Below are 23,580 nucleotides of genomic sequence, written 5' to 3'. Positions count from 1 at the left end.
TCCTTAGGTTAGTTAGGTTTAACTAGTTCTAAGTTATAGGGGACTAATGACCTCAGCAGTTGAGTCCCATAGTACTCATAGCCATTTGAACCATTTTTGAACTTATTAAACTGATAGTTCGGTAATTTTCACATCTGTCAGCACCTGCTTTCTTTGGGATTGGAATTATCGTATTTTCTTGAAGTCTGAGGGTATTTCGCCTGTCTCATACATCTTGCTTACCAGATGGTAGAGTTTTGTCAGGACTGGCTCTCCCAAGGCCGTCAGTAGTTCCAGTGGAATGTTGAATAATCCCGGGGCCTTCTTTCGACTCAGGTCTTTCAGTGCACTGTCGAACTCTTCCCGCAGTACCGTATCTCCCATTTCATCTTGAATTACATCCTGTTCCATTTCCATAATATTATCCTCAAGTACATCGCCCTCTACACACTCCTTCCACCTATTTGCTTTCCCTTCTTTGCTTAGAACTGATTTTTCATCTGAGCTCTTGATATTAATACAAGTGGCTCTCTCTTCGCCAAAGGTCTCTTTAATTTTCCTGTAGACAGTATCTATCTTGCCCCTAATGAGATAAGTCTCTACATCCTTACATTTGTCCTCTAGCCATCCCCGCTTAGCCATTTTGCACTTCCTGTCGATCTCATTTTTGAGACGTTTGTCCTCCTGTTTGCCTGCTTCATTTACTGCGTTTTTATATTTTCTTCTTTCATCAATTAAATTCAATATTTCTTCTGTTACCCAAGGATTTCTACTAGCCCTCGTCTTTTTACCTACTTGATCCTCTGCTGCCTTCACTACTTCATCCCTCAGAGCTACCCATACTTCTTCTACTGTATTTCTATCCTCCATTCCTGTCAATCGTTCCCTAATGCACTCTCTGAATCTCCCTACTACATCTGGTTTAGTCAGTTTATCCAGGTCCCATCTCCTCAAATTCCCACCTTTTTGCAGTTTCTTCAGTTTTAATCTACAGTTCATAACCAATAGATTGTGGTCAGAGTCCACATCTGCCCCTAGAAATGTCTTACAATTTAAAACCTGGTTCCTAAATCTCTGTCTTACCATTATATAATCTATCTAAAACCTTCTAGTATCTCCAGGGTTCTTCCATGTAGACAACCATCTTTCATGATTCTTGAACCAAGTGTTAGCTATGATTAAATTATGCTCTGTGCAAAATTCTACCAGGCGGCTTCCTCTTGCATTCCTTAGCCCCAATCCATATTCACCTACTACGTTTCCTTCTCTTCCTTTTCCTACTGTCGAATTCCAGTCGCCCATGACTATTAAATTTTGGCCTCCCTTCACTACCTGAATAATTTCTTTTATCTCATCATACATTTCATCAATTTCTTCATCATCTGCAGAGCTAGTTGGAATGTAAACATGTACTGCTGTAGCAGGCATGGGCTTCGTGTCTATCTTGGCCACAATAATGCGTTCACTGCTGTCTGTAGTAGCTTACCCGCACTCCTATTTTTTTATTCATTATTAAACCTACTCCTGCATTACCCCTATTTTATATTGTATTTATAACCCTGTATTCACCTGACTAAAAGTCTAGTACCTCCTGCAACCGAACTTCACTAATTCCCACTATATCTAACTTTAACCTATCCATTTCACTTTTTAAATTTTCTAACCTGCCTGCCCGATTAAGGGATCTGACATTCCACGCTCCGACGCTTTTGATGCAATTGCAATTAAAGTTCTGGCAAAGGATGTAACAATTTGCTTGCTTTCATTTCTTGTCAACGGCAGAAGACAGTCGTGCTATTTTTGCCGAATAGTTTTCGTGTTCTTGGAGAACATATTTAATTTAGTGGTATCTAGTTACTTACAACGCTATAATTATATCAATACAACGTAAAACTGAGTGAGGCTATAAATAATAATGGTAATATCACGATAATCATGTTGGTAAAACACCAGGGACTTATTAATAAGTACTGAGGGAGATATGTTAGAGAATTCCTAACATCAGAATGAAAATTTCGAATTGCTGATTTATGTAGAGAACTTGGTCATTAGATGACCGGTGAAATACCAGTATACAGTTAGAAAAAGGCAATTGCTCTCAAATTTACACTGAAGGAACAAAGACTGTCTGCTGTGGATAGCATACTTAATAAACCGAAAATATGATAAGGTGAGTCAGCAATTCCATTAGTTTCAGAATGTCATAATCGTACCCAACGTTGTTTGGGATACGTGTCATTAGAAATCCCAGATTCTTAAAGAGATGCCTACAAGCTGACAGGTTAAATACCACATATTATTGACACTGCTCGTTTTATGGAACCAATACTTTCTAACAGATAAACCACCCAAGAAATGTTATAAGACGTTGAATTGTGTAAATATGATGCATTCAGAGGTTGCATCTACGGCTCTCTCCTACAAATAAGAAACACTTCCCTTTCAGGTGACGAGGAAGCAAGATGGCCACTCAGGATATCAGCGCAGAAACAGTAACAGAAGAGCGGCAGCCGCTGCGCCATTCTAATTTCGAGAGGTCTTCCACATTCAGGAGGTGGCCGCAGTATATTGCAGTTTTTTTCGGTAGGTCTCTTCAAGCTGCCACGCACGTGACCTGGTAATGTATTGATGGCGCTTACCGGCACTGCGTTAATGTATATTTTATACTACGTTAACGTGACTACAGCCAAATGCCAAACCTATGTCTGATTAAGATACGGAGATGGCTCTCAGACAGAGCAAATGCTCATGTTCAAATGCAGATCGAAAGTTAATTCTAACCTACATCAATCGGAACCCTTTTGCAGTCAATTAACGGTCTCCTTCACATTGACCTCCATACGCGGCACTACCATTAACTAGACAGCGTCGCTAGAAAAGTTATATGTTTGACCAACACGGGAGTTGCTAGTTGAGAAAAAACGCGAGTACTTCCCATTAGATGGCACACAAACGTACCGGCTAGATATAATGAAAGTACTGTTACTCATGGAGGTCCAGTGTGGGCTGTAATTATCGCGTGGGACCGAAACTTAGTAGCTATGCTACTGCGTTAGTGACAAAACGATTTACACTGGAAAAAATAGTTCCATTTTCGGCCACCAGGTAGAAATCTGGCACTGTGCTCTGTATGTATAACGGTATGACACACGATGTCATTTGACAACACTCAATGATTAGTAATAAAACCAACATTATGCCTTTCTCACTCGTTGGACCTTTTCTACTCACGTCTAATTCCTAATGCATTAAACGTCTTTCTTGTATTCACAGCGCCAGAGTTTCAAATGGCAGCAAAAATTAGACCTAATATCTTTGCAGCGTAAATCGCTTCTGAATGTAGGCATTAGCACATACAGCTGTAGCCCACATTGTGAGTAGCTACACATTACTTATAAACACCTGGTACTTACAAGCCTATGTGGCTCCAGCCTGTGGAAACCGTGTAGGCCAAGACAGAGACGCTTTTTCAATGATCGTGGTTTCGAATCCCACCCATGCCATGGGTGATTTGATCTTGATTTATGTTCGTCCCTGTGGGGTTGTCTTCGTCGCTGACTTAAAATTTGTGAACTAGTTCTTAAGAAACTTGTTTGAATTTCAACAAATAATTGATAATCGTACCGTAGGGGAGTTGCTAAAGGCCAGTAGGTAGCGGCTTTAGCAGACATGTCGTCCAGTCTGACGTCTTTAGAAGATGTTGTTGTTGTTGTGGTCGTCTTTGCAGCGTAAATCGGTTCTGAATGTAGGCATTAGCATACACAGCTGTAGCCCACATTGTGAGTAGCTACACATTACTTATAAACACCTGGTACTTACTGTATACCATGATGAGCGTGTTTTCTTCGAACATGTCAATATTTCAGCTAACTTAGTTTATTGAATAACTTTTGGCTCTGTCTCTTGACAGACTGTAATGAACTGTAATTACAATATTGTGAGACTAGTATCAACCAAAGACTCAGACTTCATTAATATTAATAACAGCTCAGGAATAAAGAAGTAAAATTTTGTATCGAAGAACAGAAGAAGAATTAGAAAATACCCAAGTAAAAACAGGAGTAGAAAGGTACATTTATCTTATTCATGGTGGACGCACAATACTTCGATTCTGGTTGCATCACTGTAAGATTTCTGCGGAACATGGACGTCAAGTAGTGTGTCTCCAGTGCTGCTGCGTACTGAATTTAAGTAGGGGTGATCGGGGCACATTTACGCGGATTTCTTATCGGAACTTTTAAAAAGGTTTCGTTTACATTCGTGTTAAAAATTGTTTAACGGTTATTAAAGTACAGCTTGGCATGTATATTTTTAACTCAACATTATATTTAAGAGTGCAAATTTTATACAGGCGCAAGTTAAGTGCTTAAACGTGCCTTAGCTATGGGGCAGGTTTACAGTTCTGCGGGGCATGTCACAGAACGCAATAATGACTAACCAAATCACACTACTTAACTATCCAATTTAAGTTTTGTTGGCAATAAACAGAATTAGAGTCTTACTTACACTAATTAACATGAAAAAAGCTCAACAATTTTACTGGCAGTAAAGAAAAATTTGCCGAACTTCCATTTGTTAGCATAATATGGCCTACGTAGAAGTCTGAATGTTAAAACAAGGCCTATTCATTATCATTGTACGAGTTTCTATCTATGTATACAAATGTTCCTCCTGTGGAACGATAATTGTCTTGACCCCAACGTTTACATCTAAGGCAATGGACAAACTCTTGATTTTTCTTATTGGTTGTACCGTTTTGATTATTAAATACTAAGACAATTTTATCTTCTTCATCAGACTACTGCAGGTTATAAGAGAAAAGAAGGAGAACTATATCATACTCCGCAAGCCACCTAATTGTGTGTGGCGGAGGGTACTTTCGGTACCACTATCTGATCCCTCCAGCCCTGTTCCACTCACGAATAGTGCGTGGGAAGAATGATTGTCGATAAGCTCCTGGTGGTCAATACGCGAGATGTATGTGGGGGAGAGTAATATGTGTCTGACTCCTCCTAAAAAGTGTTGTCCCGAAATTTCAGTAGTAAATCTCTCCGTGATGCTTGTAACGTTTGCCAGGGAGTTTGTTTAGCATATCCGTGATGCTCTCTCGCCAGCTAAACGATCCCGTAACGAAATGCGCCACTCTTCGTTGCATCTTCTCTATCTCTACTAACAGTTCTACCGATAGGAATCCCAGACAGATGAACAATACTCAAAAATCGGGCGAACAAGCGCCTTATAAGCCACTTCTTTCGTGAATGAATTACATTTCCTTAAGATTCTTCCAATGAATCTGAGTCTGGTGTCTGCTTTCCCCACTATCTGTTCTATATGGTCATTCCACTTAAGGTCGCTCTGGACAGTTACACCTAGATATGTTACGGCAGACACTGCCTCCAGCTGTTTGACATCTGCAGCTGTTTGTCATCAATAGTGTAGCTGTACTGTAGCAGATTTCTTTTCCTATGTATGCGCAATATGTTACATTTCTTTACGTTCAGGGCCAACTGTCAGAGTCTGCACCATTCATCAATTCTCTGCAGGTCGTTCTGCAAATCACAGCTACGGTCCTGTCAAACGTCGCTGTGGTATTCCAGGTATTACCTTTTGATCTGTCGATTTAGATCGGTTAATAGCGACATGTTGAGTTCTGCCTGCAAGAAAGTCTTGAATCCAATCGAAGGTCTGTTCCGATACACCGTAAGGTCGTATTTTTTTCATTAAACGGCAGTGCGGGACGGTGTCAAATTTCTTACTTAAATCAAGGAACACGGCATCAACCTGAGCGCCGTTCTCCACTGTGCTGTGGGTCTCGTGGAGGAACAGAGCGAGCTGAGTTTCACAGGATCTCCGTTTGCGGAATCCATGTTGATTTTTATAGAGAAGATATTCATTTTCCAAGAACGTCTTAGTTCTTGAGCATAAAACATTTTCCATAATTCTACAAGAGAATGACGTCACCGATATAGATGTATAGTTGTGTGGATCTGCCTTAAGACCTTTCTTAAAAACGAGAATGACCTGCACTTTTTTCCATTCGTTATATAACTTCCGTTGCTCAAGCGTTCTATAATAGAAGGGTAGCAAGTTCTTTCGCATAGTCCTTATAGAATCTTATAGGTATCTCATCTGGTCCTGAAGCCTTTCAACTACTAAGCGATTGTAGAATTTGAAGCCATTTTGACTATTTTTCGACTATGACTGTCTTAAGAAATACATAAAGTTTATTTTTTAAATACTGCTACCAGTCACAAACTTTGTCAACTATTGTATTATTTATTTAGCGACATGTTTCGAGGGTTAAACCTCATTTTCAGGCTAAATGGCATTACGCAAACAACTTTACAATACTTTCCAATGAGGTCATACTGATATTATATATTCTTTTCGCAAATGCTGTGGTCATATTTGTTCTTCTGGTGTGGAAGCCTCGTTGGGATGTGTTGCGGTGTATCTATTTCCGAGGCTCTCTTGGTCACTGTTCACAAATTGTCACTAACATAGGCATAACTTCCAAATACGATCAGAAACAGAACAGAACTGTTTGTGATCGTATTTCCAAGTTACCGCTATACTAGTGACAATTTGTGAACAGTGACCAAGAGAGCCACGGAAATGGAAACACCGCAACACATCACAACGAGACTTCCACGCCAGAAGAACAAATATGACCACAGCATTTACGAAAAGGCTATGTAATATCAGTATGACCCTACTGTAAAGTTGTTTTTGTAGTGCCATTTAGCCTGAAGATGAGGTTTAACCCTCGAAACATGTCGCTAAATAAATAAGTAATACAATAGTTGACAAAGTTTGTGACTGATAGCGGTAATTGAAAAAAAAAAACTTTAGATAAGCGATTGTACCTGCTTTTCAGTGCCGGTTATCTCAGTATCAGCCATTTCGATGTTTGTACGACGATTGAAAGGAAGGACAGTGTTGCGATCTTCCGCTGTGAAACAAATTCGGAAGATCGGATTCAGTATTTCGGCCTTCTCTCTGTTATCTTTCGTTTGGGTGCCGTTGTTGTCGTTGAGAGAATGAGTAGATGATTTTCACCCAGTTCCTGATTTTACATACGACCAAAATCTCTTAGGGTTTTTACTCAGGTCGGTTGACAATGTCTTACTTTCAGAATCGTTGTACGCTTCTCTCATTGCTCTCCTTGCGCTCATTTTCGCTTCGTTCAGCTTTTGTTTGTCAGCTAGGTTTTTAGTTCGTTTGAATCTGAGATGAAGTGCTCTTTGTTTACGTAGCGCTTTTCTAACACGACTATTAAACCACGGTGGATCTTTCCCATCTCTTAAAATCTTACTCGGAACGTGCTTGTCTAGAGTGTATTGAACGATGCCTTTGAATTTTTTCTATTTATTCTCCACGTCTTCGTCCTCATCGCCGAGTATTTGATGCTGACTGCTAACATATTCTGAAATTTGTATCCTGTCACCCTTGCTGCCAAAATATATCTTCCTACCTTTCTTAACATTCGTTGTAGGATCCGTAGTCATAGATGCTGTCACAGCCTTATGATCACTGATACCTTCTTCTACTTTAACTGATTCGGTAAGTTCAGGTCTGTTTACTGCCACGAGGTCAAGACGTTACCCTCACGATTTGGTTCTCTAACTACCCGCACAAGGTAATTTTCGGACAAGACATTGTAATGGTACTTGCATTACGTAACCATTTGGGCACCTCACCTCAACCTCTCGATACCAGCAATATTCTACTGTGTTTCTGTAAAATAGTTAACTTATTTCTGTGACAACATTCAGATTTGATTTCATTAATGTAGAGGTACTTTGATACATCGATATTTTTATATTGCAATGATATTATTCTTATGTATATTCTTTCATTTGTCACTATGATCTTTGACGTACTTGCAACTCTGATTTTTGGGCGGGTAAGCGGTTATTAGAGAGTCACGTCTTGGTCGTCATGTTGAAAAGACGCAAATTGTAGTCAGTTTATGAAATGTGAACGTTAACAGTGAGGACGATACTTTCAAGTATGTTTTATATTGTGAAGTGATATTGCAACAAAAGTAATAAAAAAGAAGTGTAATTTAAATTCGGAGTGCTGATCACTTTTTTACATGACCTCTGTCCTAAATTGCAAAAGTTTAATCTTCAAGAATAATTTACGAAACACATTTATAAAACTTTTGAATATCGCAGAATAACACCTAGGCCTCTTTGCATCCGAGCTTGGAATCATCACTACCTAGATTTTCGAAGATTCAGCCATGAGTTCACAATGAGACCAGCGTGGGGAACAGCAAAAGATGAGTGCCTAGTTTGTCCATTGTTTCAAGAAATGACTTTATTAATTGTGCTCTAATGACACCTGCCACATAATACAACTTTGTTGTTGCCCGAAAATGCAATATTTAGCAGCGTGAGCAACACTACAATCATAATTAATTTTTGACCTTTGTTGTGGTAGGGTTGTTAGAACATCAAGAACAATGCCCCACGATTCCCTGTCTCTGACACCAGTTTTGATGACAGAACACTCCCAGTCTATACCTGGCAAGTTGAAGTCATTTCCTATTATAACGGCAAGATCAGGAAAATTAATAATGATATTCTGCAAGTTCTTTCTGAAGTGCTCTACTACTACAGATCCTGACCCAGGTGGTCTATAACACCCCATTTTTGACCGTCCTTTGATATTCATTTTTACCCGGATCAATTCATGTTCGGAAGCGATGATAATCTCGCTGGATTTTATCGAATTTTTTAATGCAATAAACGCATCGCCACCATTGGCAACTAACCTATCCTTAAGATAAACATTCCAATCTGAACTTAGGATTTCGTTGTCATTGACGTCTGCTCTCAACCAGATTTCTGTTCCCAATACAATCTGTGCATTATAACCTTCAGTAAGCGATACTAGTTCTGGGACCTATCCTTGGATGTTCCTGCTGCTTACTAAAATCGTAGTAATCTTTTCTATCTCTGATCTGCGAGGATCAAGATTCTCTGCGGTCGCTGTGGCTGATTTAACAAGCAGATCGTCTTTGTTCGTCTTTGCTCCATATACTAAAAAGGCCCCATGTGCAAGCCATACGTACTCCGCTACCCTAGTAGACGCTTCGAGCGTGTAGTGCACGCTTGACGTTTTAATAAGGGGAACCGTAGAATTGTGCACCAGATAGCGGAGGTCGAGAAATTCGCATCCGATACCGTCGCTGAGCTGTCTAAGTCTCTAGTTTGGACCTTCCACTCTTTTCCAAACCAGAGGACCGCGATCAACCCTGGGTACGATGCTACAAATAGACAGCTTATCCTGCACCCCGGGTGCGTTGCTAGTGGCCTTCACCAAATCAGCCAACCGCCGAAAGGGGCAGATGACGGCCTCAGAACCCAAGCGGCAGGCATCTTCGTGCCGACATGTGCCACTACATGCAGCTGATTGCACCCAGGGCGCACGATAGCCGCCGGCAGGGCCTCCTCCATGTCACGGATAAGACCTCCCGGCAAACATACCGAATGCATACTTGTATTTTTTCCCACCTTTCCTGATATCTCCCTGAGGGACTCCATCACCCGCCTAATAAAGGAGCTCCCAATGACTAGCATACGCACCTTCTGTACCTGTCCGGACTGGGCAAGAAAGTAGACCACTGGCCCAACAGGAGAGGAATCCAGTGATTGCTAACGGATGCTTCGGAAGGACTAGTTGGTGAGAGGAAATTGAGAGAAAGAAGGAGATACAAGATGCTGGACGGCATAAAGGGAAGTAGAAGTTTGGCGGACCTGAAGAGGAAGGCAGAAGCCAGGACAGCGTAAAGAGTTGCCATGTGGAACCTTGATTTGGGTAGAAGACTAATGATGGCATCAGAGGTAAGCTACCCACATTTTTCCTTGTTCTTGCTTTTGGCAAATGATTCAAATGGCTCTGAGCATTATGGGACTTAACTTCTGAGATCATCAGTCCTCTAGAACTTAGAACTACTTAAACCTAACTAAACTAAGGACATCACACACATCCATGCCCGAGTCAGGGTTCGAACCTGCGACCGTAGCGGTCGCGCGGTTCCAGACTGTAGCGCCTGGAACCGCTCGGCCACTCCGGCCGGCTTGCTTTTAGCAGTTTCTTGCCCTTATCAGTCCTTGCTCACATAGAATTAATCTCTTTGAATGAAATTTATTGGGTTCAAATATTTTTATAACGGTCTCTACCCTTTATTCTGCCATGCCTTCACTTTTTTAGACTGGGTTTCCACTACTGGTGTCTTAAAGTTTCCTTGAGTGAGGTATCGGTTAGGATGGCAATGCGAAATAGTGCCTAACGTGTCCTTACAGAACTGCATAAAGTCCCTAATGGCTTGGCTAAGAAGACGACATAAGACCAAAGAGGAACAGGGCTCGTATCTAGGCAGAACTACGAGAGCCCCAGGATTACATTAATAACACCGATATCATAAATTCTAAAAAGGCGTAATTGTCGCCAAATATTTGGCCGTTAAGGGGAGACAAATCTTTGTCTTCCATAGGCCTAAATATTTCAACTTCTTCCAAAATGTTTAACTTCTTACCCTTTTCCGTAAAATGCAAAATCTTAAGATTTTGTACTTCCGGAGGACTGTGGCCATTGGCAGAGCTCTGTTTTACCTGTCCCCATCTATTAAGAAGATGTTCTTGCAATCTGATTTTGAAGGTTCTGCCTGTTTGTCCAACATATCCTTCGTCGTTGAAAAATAAAAAATAAACTAAAATTGCAACCAAGACTGTTTTTAACAAATACTGTTAAGTACTTGTTTTTCTGTATGCCACATATGGAGTGGAAGAATTTCTTAGGTTATACGTGTGTTCTAATGTAATCATAGTTATCCAACCGTAAATGGGGACTTAAAGTTTAACGTTCTTTCAATTGTTCACATTATTGAGAGACGAATGAGCACTAAACTGCAGGGCCCGACTCTATTGGATAAGAAACTGCTTTTTGAATCGCAAGTTTCGTAATTTTAAGCAACTCTTTTATTCTACTCACGATTTCGCGGTATTAAGCTGTACCTCCCGTCTTTGAGTTGTATTTACTGTTAAGGGCTCCTTAGACGCTCAGATATTAGCACCGATCTCTTGTACAGACAATGTTTGCACAGGCAAGACGTTTCGTGTGAATAAATCGACGACTATAAAATGTGTCTGACACCCAAACCTCCAGATCTCAGAGAGTCAGATAGGTACGAAACGCAGTAAGGTGATAGAGTATCAACCAAAACATCGATTTAGTTCTTGCTATGTGCTGTCGTAATTAAAAGTAAGACCAGAACTACGGAGCACATGAAAAGCGCATCTGTGATCAACTGTTTTGCATATTTAGCGTGGGTCAGTTGGTAGAGCGTATGGTCGTCGTGCTCATGGTCTCTGGTTCATACACCGCTGATTACAATTATGTTTTAACTCTTTACTCGTGAAGCTGTTACATGGGAGTTCATTTTCCTGACATGTAAAAGAACTTTTCGGAGTTTGTAGCAGTGTTCATTCAGCTGTCTGGTTTCGCTTCGTTATTTGAAAATACACTCCTGGAAATTGAAATAAGAACACCGTGAATTCATTGTCCCAGGAAGGGGAAACTTTATTGACACATTCCTGGGGTCAGGCACATCACATGATCACACTGACAGAACCACAGGCACATAGACACAGGCAACAGAGCATGCACAATGTCGGCACTAGTACAGTGTATATCCACCTTTCGCAGCAATGCAGGCTGCTATTCTCCCATGGAGACGATCGTAGAGATGCTGGATGTAGTCCTGTGGAACGACATGCCATGCCATTTCCACCTGGCGCCTCAGTTGGACCAGCGTTCGTGCTGGACGTGCAGACCGCGTGAGATGACGCTTCATCCAGTCCCAAACATGCTCAATTGGGGACAGATCCGGAGATCTTGCTGGCCAGGGTAGTTGACTTACACCTTCTAGAGCACGTTGGGTGGCACGGGATGCATGCGGACGTGCATTGTCCTGTTGGAACAGCAAGTTCCCTTGCCGGTCTAGGAATGGTAGAACGATGGGTTCGATGACGGTTTGGATGTACCGTGCACTATTCAGTGTCCCATCGACGATCACCAGTGGTGTACGGCCAGTGTAGGAGATCGCTCGCCACACCATGATGCCGGTTGTTGGCCCTGTGTGCCTCGGTCGTATGCAGTCCTGATTGTGGCGCTCACCTGCACGGCGCCAAACACGCACACGACCATCATTGGCACCAAGGCAGAAGCGACTCTCATCGCTGAAGACGACACGTCTCCATTCGTCCCTCCATTCACGCCTGTCGCGACACCACTGGAGGCGGGCTGCACGATGTTGGGGCGTGAGCGGAAGACGGCCTATCGGTGTGCGGGACCGTAGCCCAGCTTCATGGAGACGGTTGCGAATGGTCCTCGCCGATACCCCAGGAGCAACAGTGTCCCTAATTTGCTGGGAAGTGGCGGTGCGGTCCCCTACGGCACTGCGTAGGATCCTACGGTCTTGGCGTGCATCCGTGCGTCGCTGCGGTCCGGTCCCAGGTCGACGGGCACGTGCACCTTCCGCCGACCACTGGCGACAACATCGATGTACTGTGGAGACCTCACGCCCCACGTGTTGAGCAATTCGGCGGTACGTCCACCCGGCCTCCGGCATGCCCACTATACGCCCTCGCTCAAAGTCCGTCAACTGCACACGCGGTTCACGTCCACGCTGTCGCGGTATGCTACCAGTGTTAAAGACTGCGATGGAGCTCTGTATGCCACGGCAAACTGGCTGTCACTGACGGCGGCGGTGCACAAATGCTGCGCAGCTAGCGCCATTCGACGGCCAACACCGCGGTTCCTGGTGTGTCCGCTGTGCCGTGCGTGTGATCATTGCTTGTACAGCCCTCTCGCAGTGTCCGGAGCAAGTATGGTTTGTCTGACACACCGGTGTCAATGTGTTCTTTTTTCCATTTCCAGGAGTGTAGCAAAGCTATAGAGTTCATTCGTAGAGATAGATGTGGTGTTCTGTTACACATGTCCACAGACGTCGATGATATACTCGTAACACTTTTGAGGATCTGTCTTACAATAAAAATCTGACCCGTAGTGGATCTATTAGACATGAAACCACATTGGCAGTCTCCTAGATACTATCCTACATATGTTCTTAGTGGCCCAGCCCTGATTTTTCCTCATACTTTAAATACTATACAGAGCAGTGCAATTTCTCTATAATTCACAAAGCTTGCTTTATCATGTTTTTATTTTCAATGTTGAAGGCAGAGTATTGCTGAATTCTATTGTCCCGGAATATTTTATTTCCGCCATATTTCCATTATAATCTCATGGGAAACCCTAATTAGCATTTCTCCGCCATTTTTTATCAGTTCTGCGGCAATATTGCCTTCTCCAGGAGCCTTATGGTTTTTAAGACGCTTGATACTAGCCTTAACTTCTTCCAATGTATGACCCTCGACCCATTCCTGGTACTCTTCCTCTCTGTTTACTTCCTGCTCCATCTCTTCTACCATACAAGCATCAACCTCACCTTCATTTTCTGATTCTGTGTTCAGTAGTTGGCTAAAATACTCCTTCCATTTGTCTAAAATCTGATCTTTTCCTCCACTCAAATTTCACGCCATATATGTACAAAAAACTGCTCAGGGTTGAAATTCTTTGTTTATATCTTTCAAACTCATACAGAATTTCCTTCTTTCCTGAGCAGTCTTTATCTCTTTTAATCCAACAATCAACAGTTTTTCAAATTCTCTCATTTTTCTTCTACATTCCTTATCCGTTTTCCATCTCTTCTCCTTGTATTCTTCTATAGTAGCTCGAGTTCTCCTCAGCAGCATTCTTTTTCTTGCCCCATTCTTACCGTTTATCTTTCTCCTACAATCTTCATCAAACCAGACCTGCGTTCTCGATTACTACTTTCTGCACGGTACAGTTTTAGCTGCCTAATGTATTATACGTTTGACCGTTTCCCATCTTTCTTCAATACCGTTTCCTACTGATCTTCGGCTACAGTAAGTCTATTTTGCAAAACAGTGTTATGCTGTTGTACTGTATTTTCATCATTTCTTAACTTGGCAACATCAAACCTTGGCACAGTACTTTTCTTGGTCTGTCTGTAATTAGCTACCCTCTGTCTATATTTGATTCTTACCAAATAGTGATCATTATCTCCATCTTCACGACGACAGCTAGCCACTTCTAATACATCTGAAGCATGTCACCTATCTATGAGTACATGAGCAGTTCGATTATCTGTGATCCCAAGTGGGGAGCACCATTTAACTTTCCTTATATCCTTCCCTTGCATCTATGTACTTTTAAAAATCACATTAGTGCCGTGGCAAAAATCAGTTTGACTGATACGATTGTCATTAGAAGCATCACGCAGACTCTTCTTACCAGCTGTTCTTCTGTATGAGATTTCTCTTCCTACTTGAGCACTGAATTCCCCCATAATGACAAAGGGGGATAGGACGTGAAACGGGCCGACTTGGAGCAGGAGAGGCACCACAGGACATTTCAATTTCCAATGTCTATACTTTTACAAATAATTTAATAAAACTTTGTCAGCATGACCAGGAAGGATTCAGGATTCACATTCACAGCAGAGGAAGTTCAAAAACATAACAAAATAAATTTTTTTTACATGTGAAATTTCATCATTTTTTCACTTGGTACTGGCTGCATTTGTTGCTGTAGGTACACTTTTCTTCGTAAGTAAGAGAGATTCTTTGATGAATTTTGCACAGCAGACAAACCATACCTACAGGTGTATGAAACTCTAGAATTTCCCAAATCTGTTAAAAACTGTGGTAAAAATTGAGATAAATAACTATAAAATTCGAGTTTTCTCTAAACACGAAGTTTAAAACGTAACAGCCCATTCATTTTTCCATAGATTAAATAAATTCTATAGTTTCATACACCTGTAAGTATGGTTTGTAAGATGTGCAAAATTCATCGAAGAATCTCTCTTACTTATGAAGAAAAGTGTACCTATAGCAACAAATGCAGCAAACAGTAAGTGAAAAAAATCATGAAATTTGACATTAAAAAATATAATTTTTTTCTGGTTTTTGAACTTCCACTGCTACGTGTGTGTATCCTGAATATTTCCTGGTCATGCTGACAAAGTTTTATGAATTTATTTGTAAAAGTATAGACAGTGCAAATTAATATGTTCTGTGATGCCTCTCCTTCTCGAAGTCGGCCCGTTTGACGTACTACCCTCATTAACATCATGCTTGCCCACCCTTCCTATTTCCTATCGCAGTAGCTCATAGAATATATATTTTCCCACCGACTCTTCATCTTCTGTTGGGGCATATGTACTTATGAAGGATATATTGAAGAAGCAGAGTCTTCCGCTAACAGGCTTAAAGTTCAATATAGCAGCTTTATGAACATGGCCAACCAGAGGGTCTGTATATCCATATCTCCTGCTTCCACAGCTGTAAAACATTTTGTGTGTCCCAGATGCTAAAATTGCATTTCACCTCTTGTGTTATCGTCATTGTCACATTATGTGTCTTCATTTTCTTTTTCAGATTTTGTAGTCCTCCAATCTTGTTCAGCATTCTCACAATACGTGTCGCTAAATACCAATTTACATGCCGTTTCCGTTGCCAAGGCCGTTTGTCCACTAAATCCGTCCGGCTTCCTTTGTCCTTTGGTTCTGTAACGAGCTCTATCTTCCGGGGTAGGATTTTTAGCCCCACGTCCAACCCTCCTATTTTATCCCCGCTTGGGAATGTCACTGCAATTTCCGTGGTACCTGTCAGTGTCGAAGTAAACAAAAAAGTCCAATAACGCAGGTAAATGTTATACATAAATAAAGTTCCTCAGAGACTACTTATTTATAAATAACAGAGTTTTACTCGAACAAGTAAACTAAGGATTACTGGAATGTAATAAACAATTCATAGTATACATTATCTTAAATCTGTGATATTCATGGCTGTGTCCGCTAGTATTTTGTTTTGCTAGAAGCTCGCCTTGATGCAGCTTGATACACGCAAAGTAGCATATGGTAAAAAAATAGAGTGAAGTACAAACGACAGATGGTACAGTATGTACCAGTCCCGTGGGAGAGTCCGCCAATTGTACTGAACTTTGTTTCGGATTGGTCGGCACATTCGGGAGTTAGTCGCCATAGCGCCTAACTTCTCTTATTAATTATTTATGTACTTTTCATTGTATTTAAGGCAGTTTTTAGCATGACAGTCTCTCACGGTTTTTGTTTATTAAATTTCACCAGTGTTGACAAACATAAGAGTAGCGATATTGCAACCGAAGTACTTCGGACATATTCGGGTCGCTTTGCCACGCCTGAGAGATGAAGTAATGCGGCTGCGAAAGTCACTCTCTTTCAGGAGTTCTGGAGGGACAGACATGTCGTACTCTAAATCGGAAGCTGAATGGAAAAGTTTCCGTACAATTAAGAAAGCTATATTGAGTGTTGTAAAAGACAGTGTAAAATGAGTGAATATCTAAATAATACCCAAAAAAAGGATACATTAATCAATTCTCTTTTCGCTATTACAGTTGTTATACTTATTGACATTCGACATTTCATTTGGACGACACTAGGAAATGAACACTCAATAACTCATAGAGGTGTGAAAAATGGGATATGACGCTACGGACTGCTGCACGTTACTCTGAATTCTGAGCCGCCATATTTGATACTCCGAAACATTAGGAGATTACAGTTTTGCGATTGCTTCTTGTTCTTAATTTGTGTCGTGTTGCACCCAACAGTTGTCGTAAATAGAAAATATTGCAGTTCTTACATGAATAATACAGCGTCAGGAAGGCACTTTCAGACGCGATTCTAGTCTTAAATGCATATTTCACCCAGTAATACGGCGAATTTCGGATCGTTAATGTAAGTACGTTTTTGTTACACGTATCGAACAACCAAGTACGTGATCTGAGAAGTCATATTTCGTAATCCAGCAATTTCCTTAATACGGACTGACAAAACCGATGTTCGATCTATATTGTCTTCCCGAAATGCTGAAAACATATTTTCCTAAGTTTGGTCGGCTTTCAACCTCCTTTCCACAGCGTTCTCCAAGCGATCTTTTCATGTTTGTGTGTATGAGGGTGTGAGTGTGTGTGTGCGTGTGTGTGTGTGTGTGTGTGTGAGAGAGAGAGAGAGAGAGAGAGAGAGAGAGAGAAAGAGAGAGAGAGAGAGAGAGAGAGAGAGAGAGAGAGGGAGGGAGAGTTCACAGATTGTAGACACCACCCGTAGAGCTGCATTGTCTTAATTCACAAACACAATTTTAAACGCTTATTACATCACAGGAAATCAAATGTGCTAGAACGGTTTATAGCAAAATCGTATAAACTGAAACAAGTATATATTTCAGGCCAATGATGATGCCTTCTAAATAATAAAAGCGAAATGCTTAAGACACAAAAAACTTCGGTTTGGTCAGTTCCAATCAAAGGGCAGCAAAGTGATAACTGACAACGTAGTATTATACACAGCTGAGTGGTACAGGAAAATAAACGTTAAGAGGGAATCTGCAAATTCTCCACATCATCAGTATGTACGCTGTTCACAAATCTTTCTTCACTTGCTGCCACAAAACTCATCCAGCACACGTTTATTGGGATACAGTATTCACGTGGTCCCTGCAGACTATTGTTTGTCGTTCTTATCGCACCGAGCAAGGTAACCGCGCGCGTCGGGCGTGTCTCGAACGACCCATTACCTCCCTATAACAGTGGCGGTGCCGACTCGTGCGTCCACGGCTAACCGTCATCGGGCACCTCACTCCGTCGTGAAAAACACTGAGGAAACACACAATACGGAAATAGACTCTCAGTGAGCAGAAATGACTGAGCCATTTGGCGTAAGAGATTCACATAATGGAGAAATGAACTAAATGTATCCGGTTCTCCAATTACGGTTACACTTCAGCTGCACAATGGATTAATGACAATGAAAAGTTGTGCCAGGCTGGGACTCGAACCTAGAGTCGGCTTAACCACTTAGGCTGCCTGAGCACACCTTCAACACGACCCACACCTCCATATGTCACTGGGTGTCATCTATGACCTGCACTTGAACAGTTGCTGTGATTCCCGCACGGGGAGAGTTTTTCAGTTTTATTATCACGGAGTTGTCTAGGAATGAAATGGCATTTGCAGTGTCTGTGTTACACGATGTAAAGTCCAATGTCCTTCAGATGTGCCTGAAGGACATTGCACAGTACGTCGTATAACATAGACACTGCAAATATCGCTACAAATGCGAGAATCTTCATCTCACATTTAGAATTAGCTGCGACATTACTTTGTACTATATGATATGTTTACAGTCTCATCAGAGTGTATCTGAAAGAAATTCTTTATGTACTTTGAAAAATTTATAAGCGCACGGACAAACAAAAAACAGGAGACATGAGATTAACACAGTGTAATACGGCACTAGCCTTGAGGATGGGCTCAAATCGGCGAGCAAGGGAGTTAAAAATATTCTTCGTAGCGTGACGTATGCATGTGGAAACATTCGTCGATTCTTAGATCTCAAAGAGTTGCCGGATTATGGGGGAGTTAATTCCCAAGTTTAGCATGCTGTTCCAAATGCTCCTACGCTTTCCCATATGGTGTAAATCTGAGCCAGTCGAGATATGATAGGTTGTCTGAGAAATCGTAAAACCACACTTTATACACACAATCCTGCAAACACGACTGTTGTCATGTTGAAAGGTGGTAACGTCTGCAGCATATTTGTCATTATCACATAGAAGAAAATCAACAATTCGCCACCGAGAATGCAGAAATGAGCATCTTGGTTCATGTCCATGGTAACCTGAATAAAAGCCGCGAGTCATATTATAAAAACACCGTCAAAACATCACATTTGCAAGTCTGCCTTGTGTTATTTAACAATTGTGTAAATAAAAAGCTTTTTAATATAATACGTTTTTCAAATGGACTAGAAAGTTTAAAAGAATTTCTCCAAGTTCCATACAAATTCTTAACACCCTACAGATAGTCCTGAAAATGTGTGCTTGTGATTTTTTATAGGTATGAAAAGACTTACAGACTTTGAAACGAAAAATATGGGGTGCATGCAATAGTTAATAGTAAAGGAGGCGAACTGTTCCTGAACCAGTTATGTATTGCACGTGGCCCACGTTTTTTATTTTAACTTCTATATGTATTTTCGTAGTTATTAAAAATTCACAAGTAAAAATTTTCTGGACAGTTTTTCGGGGTCAGGAATATTTATTGGGCTATGATTTATGGTCTGTCTTTTAAATAATCTTGCATTGAGAATTTTTTTTTTCAAATCATTATTCTCTGCTTTTTATTCTCGTGTGTATCAAATTTTTCAATAGATTTCAAATATTTTGATGAGATTACAACGTAAATATGTGGTATCTTTCGGGGCTATTTTCGTTTCTCTTCATCTGTGTCATCCGGTACATTACTTCATCCTACGATTATCTCACCAAAAGACCTCTAAGATAAAAATCAGAGAGAATCGAGCCCACATGGGGACATACTAGCAACCGCTCTTACCATGAAATAATGGCAAGTGGAACAGGAAAAGGACAAATAGCAGTGGTACACAAAGTACCTTCCGTCACCCACCAGAGACGTAAGTGGGTTAGTTTCAAGTCTCTAATTCATCAGGAAATTAAGGAGATAAGCAAAGTACCCTCTGCCACTCACTAGACATGAAAGAGAGCTAGTATTGCATCGTCATCCAGCTCTGAGCTATGTTGAAAGTTTCAGATCTGTAGCTCATCGGGAGAATAGTTTCGAATCAATTGCAAGATTTGTACCGAACAAACAGAGAAGAAAGTGACCTAATGAAAATGAGATGAAAGTGGTCATATCGCGACCCGTAGATCCATTCTATGCGCCTAGTGGCCAGTTTTTGAATTGTTTGGAAAATTACTGACGTTCAGCTTAATGTGATGCTATGAGCAATGACCTCTTGCAAGGTATCCGGGTCCATGTTCCCACTGCACAAAGTTCCCTTCGCAGTATTCCCCCAATAAATTAGATCATAAGAATCGCATTCACAGTCAGCAGCACTTTTTGTCCTGTTTAAACCAGATTATCATAGACAGGGTTTGAAGGACGTCTCTACTTCTATTCACATACGCCTTTTACGACCTCTGTTTTTATACCATGTTACACGGAGCTGCGAGTCATACACTATTCCGTTTACTCATCTTGGATAGTCCACGACGATACACGGACGAATATGTCAAACCCTTCACTGTGTGGTGATCGGCACGCCCAAACCTGACAGTTCTTCTCTGTCATTCTGTTAAATCTCCGTGTCGAGATATTTCATTGTGCTGCTTCCATGCATCCCGCCGGCACATTCTCACCACTTGACTCCCACTTCTTACGTCAGTAACAGTTTCACTGTTCTTGTGCTTCTGTTCATTAAAATGTGTGCGATGTGGGAACACAACGTCTCGGCGTAAGAGAACAGCAACAAAACGGTGTCTAGAACGTCATTTCCACCCCCTAGAAATGGTATCCAACGGCATTTTTGTTGGTAACTGCATTGCAACCGATATGATAATAACAGTCTAGTACTACTCAGGTCTACGAGACCAATTCCAGCAAAACATAAATGACAAGATGCCTCTATTGAAACAGGATTTTTCTTCTGGACGATACGCACGCCCAACAAGCTGCTTTACTAATGAAAATACTTAGGGATTTGAATTACGGATTGCTGGAACATCTGCCCCAAACACGGATTTTGGCACTGGTGTTTTCCATTTGTTCCATTTTCTAAAGGAATTTTTTGTTTTAGGTTCATTTTAGAGGTTGGGTATTTCGAGTAGTAAACCGTCAGTAAGTGAAACACAAGGAAGAAATATACTAACTGGCAGAAAATCGGCTTGAAGCCATTGACCGAAAACGTGATGATATAGAAAAGATAGAGTGCATTCTCTGCTCAAAAACGCAATATTTAACCACCTGCAGTTGGACATGAAACTTCGGACAAAGTTAACCTCAATTCACATTTACTAAAGCGTAAATGTAGCAGAATTTTATAATAATAATAGTAATAATAATAATAATAATAATAATGAGAAATAATAGTAATACTGAAAACACTTACGTACAGAAAGCCCAAAAAAAGATTTATGGGAGAAATATCCCTTTGCAAATAAAACAATGTCTGCGAAACAGATTAACCGTCGTCACTCTTCTTCAGTCACTTCGTAGACAGTGCCTCCAGAGACTGGGAAAAAGAATTAAAACAAAAGAAATCTCTGGTAATCTACTCGTCTTGGACGAACAATAGATGGTATTAAGACCTCTCATTTAACTTTCGCTAACTATTTAGTGGTACTTTTGGGTAGTGCAATCACAGAAATAGAACAGAAAAAAGTTTGCAAAACACGTGCTGAAAAAGCTGGACTACAAATCTTTCTTGAAAAGGCTCAGTTCATCTGCAGTAAATTTAAAGTTCACAAAATGAACACAAAGGATGGGCAAATATGACGCTTTAATTCTCAACGGAAGAAGCGAACTCTAAGACTCCATGTAGGAAGAACGAATGATGAAGAGGAAAATTCCTTGCCCACGAAAACCAGAGGACGAATACAGATTGTGCCGGCCGGAGTGGCCGAGAGGTTCTAGGCGCTACAGTCTAGAGCCGCACGACGCTGCGGTCGCAGGTTCGAATCCTGCCTCGGGCGTGGATGTGTGTGATGTCCTTAGGTTAGTTAGGTTTAAGTAGTTCTAAGTTCTAGGGGACAGATAACCTCAGATGTTAAGTCCCATAGTGCTCAGAGCCATTTGAAACATTTTTGAATACAGATTGAAATCCCTCAAAGCATCAGAGAAATTACCAAACATCACAAAAGTTATTAGAAAACGTAAATTTTTGACGCCTTCAGAAACTCCCAGCAACGAAGATTACTCCCAAAACTGGCATACGTGGCAAAATACAAAATGTACCAAGGATCCATCAAGTACACATGACCTCTAGAAAACGCAGCTGGAAGCTTTGGAAGCAGAAGACAGGAATGTCTTGAGTCAAAATGTGAACTGTGGGGTAGCACAACTAGACAATGTGGTTCCAAAAATTCCAAGAACCTAGTGGACTGAAGAAAGAGAAATACTGCACGGAGAGAGAGTGAGAGCCACACGGAAGTTCCGGAAAAAAAATCTGAAAGCAACAAGTGATCAAACAAGGGCCATACCCTAATAATACTGATAATAATAACCCACATGATCATCTCACCTTTTCGTTCTATTGCCGATACTTCCAAAATTTAAATTTTAGGTTTCTCTAGCGGTCTTCAATTATCCAGAGCTTTTCTTGTCATTGTCAGTCTACATTTTATATCCTATCTACTTCGCCCATCATCAGTTGTTTTGCTGCTCAAACAGCAAAACTCATTTAAATTTCTCGTTCCCTAATTTAATTCCCTTAGCATCTCATGATGTAACTCGACTGCATTCCTGTATCCTTTATTTGCTTTAATTGATCTTACATTCTCCTTTCAAGATAATGTCCATTACTTTCAACTGCTCTCCCAAGACCTTTGCTGTCGCTGACAGAATTACAATATTATCAACAGATTGCTAATTTTTTGTTTCTTTTCCCTGAACTTTAATTTCTACTGCAAATTTTCTTTGATTTCCTTTACTGCTTGTCCATTGTGCAGGTTGAAGAACATCGGGGATAGGCTACAACCATCACTCTATTCTCAACTGCTACCTCTCTTTCATGCCAATCGACTCTTGTAACTACCCTCTGGTTCCTGCAGAAGTTGTTGACTGGGGTCCCACTGAACGACACACTTGAACTGACTGCGGAGAGATTTGACGTGCTCTGTAGGACCTGTTCAGGCATACACTGACATCCACGTATTTCCTGTACGGGAACCAATATTACGAGCAAACTGAAGGTGTAGCTATGGCGGCCCACAGTCTCCTCTGATTTCCAGCATGTTTATTGAGAGATTTGAGAAGACGGCACTACTGACAGCCAGACGTAAAACCACATGCTTCTACAGGTATGTGGACGACAGCTACGTGATCTGGCCTCATGGGAAGGACAGGTTCAATGAGTTTCTTAAACATCTTAACTTATGCCATCCAAATATCAAGTTCAGAATAGAACTGGAGGAGAATCGCCAGCTGCCGTTTCTGGATGTCCTAGTCAAAAGGAAAGCTAATGGATGAATTCGCCACAGTGTGTATAGAAAACCCACACACACTGACTGATATCTGCAGGCCGTCAGCTGTCACCACCGTGCGGAGAAGAACGGGATTCTTAAACATTGGTCTACAGAGCACGTGCCTTGTGAGACCAAGAGAGTATACCGACAGAAGCAGAGCATCTTAAAACTGTGTTCTGGAAAACCAGATACACCACAAAGCAAATTGAGATGGCACTCCAACCAGCGACTACACTACAGGTTCCCGAAGAAGAGCAAGATGAAGCAACGAAGGTGGCATATCTGCGGTATGTGGTTTTATTTCTGACAGAATCAGTAGGACCCTCAGTAAACACGATATCGAGTGTGTTTTCTGTCCATCCAACAAGATCGGGGCGCTGGTGAGGACTGTTAAAGACAACCTGGGGTTACATAAACCAGG

The 23,580-nt window shown here is 41.2% G+C and overlaps 1 long non-coding RNA gene across 1 annotated transcript in view; it reads left to right on the top strand.

Annotated features, from left to right (window-relative positions):
• LOC124804920 overlaps nt 1-23,580 on the top strand; it is a 157,783-nt gene that overhangs the window by 98,229 nt on the left and 35,974 nt on the right. Inside the window, exon 3 of the long non-coding RNA XR_007017383.1 lies at nt 2,426-2,562. This is a non-coding gene — a long non-coding RNA (uncharacterized LOC124804920). The remainder of the gene's footprint in view (nt 1-2,425; nt 2,563-23,580) is intronic.

Source organism: Schistocerca piceifrons, chromosome 7 (assembly GCF_021461385.2).
Source record: "Schistocerca piceifrons isolate TAMUIC-IGC-003096 chromosome 7, iqSchPice1.1, whole genome shotgun sequence".
NCBI classification, from domain to species: domain Eukaryota; kingdom Metazoa; phylum Arthropoda; class Insecta; order Orthoptera; family Acrididae; genus Schistocerca; species Schistocerca piceifrons.
The sequence above is the reverse complement of the archived record's forward strand: the minus strand, read 5'-3'. Positions and strand labels throughout refer to the sequence as shown.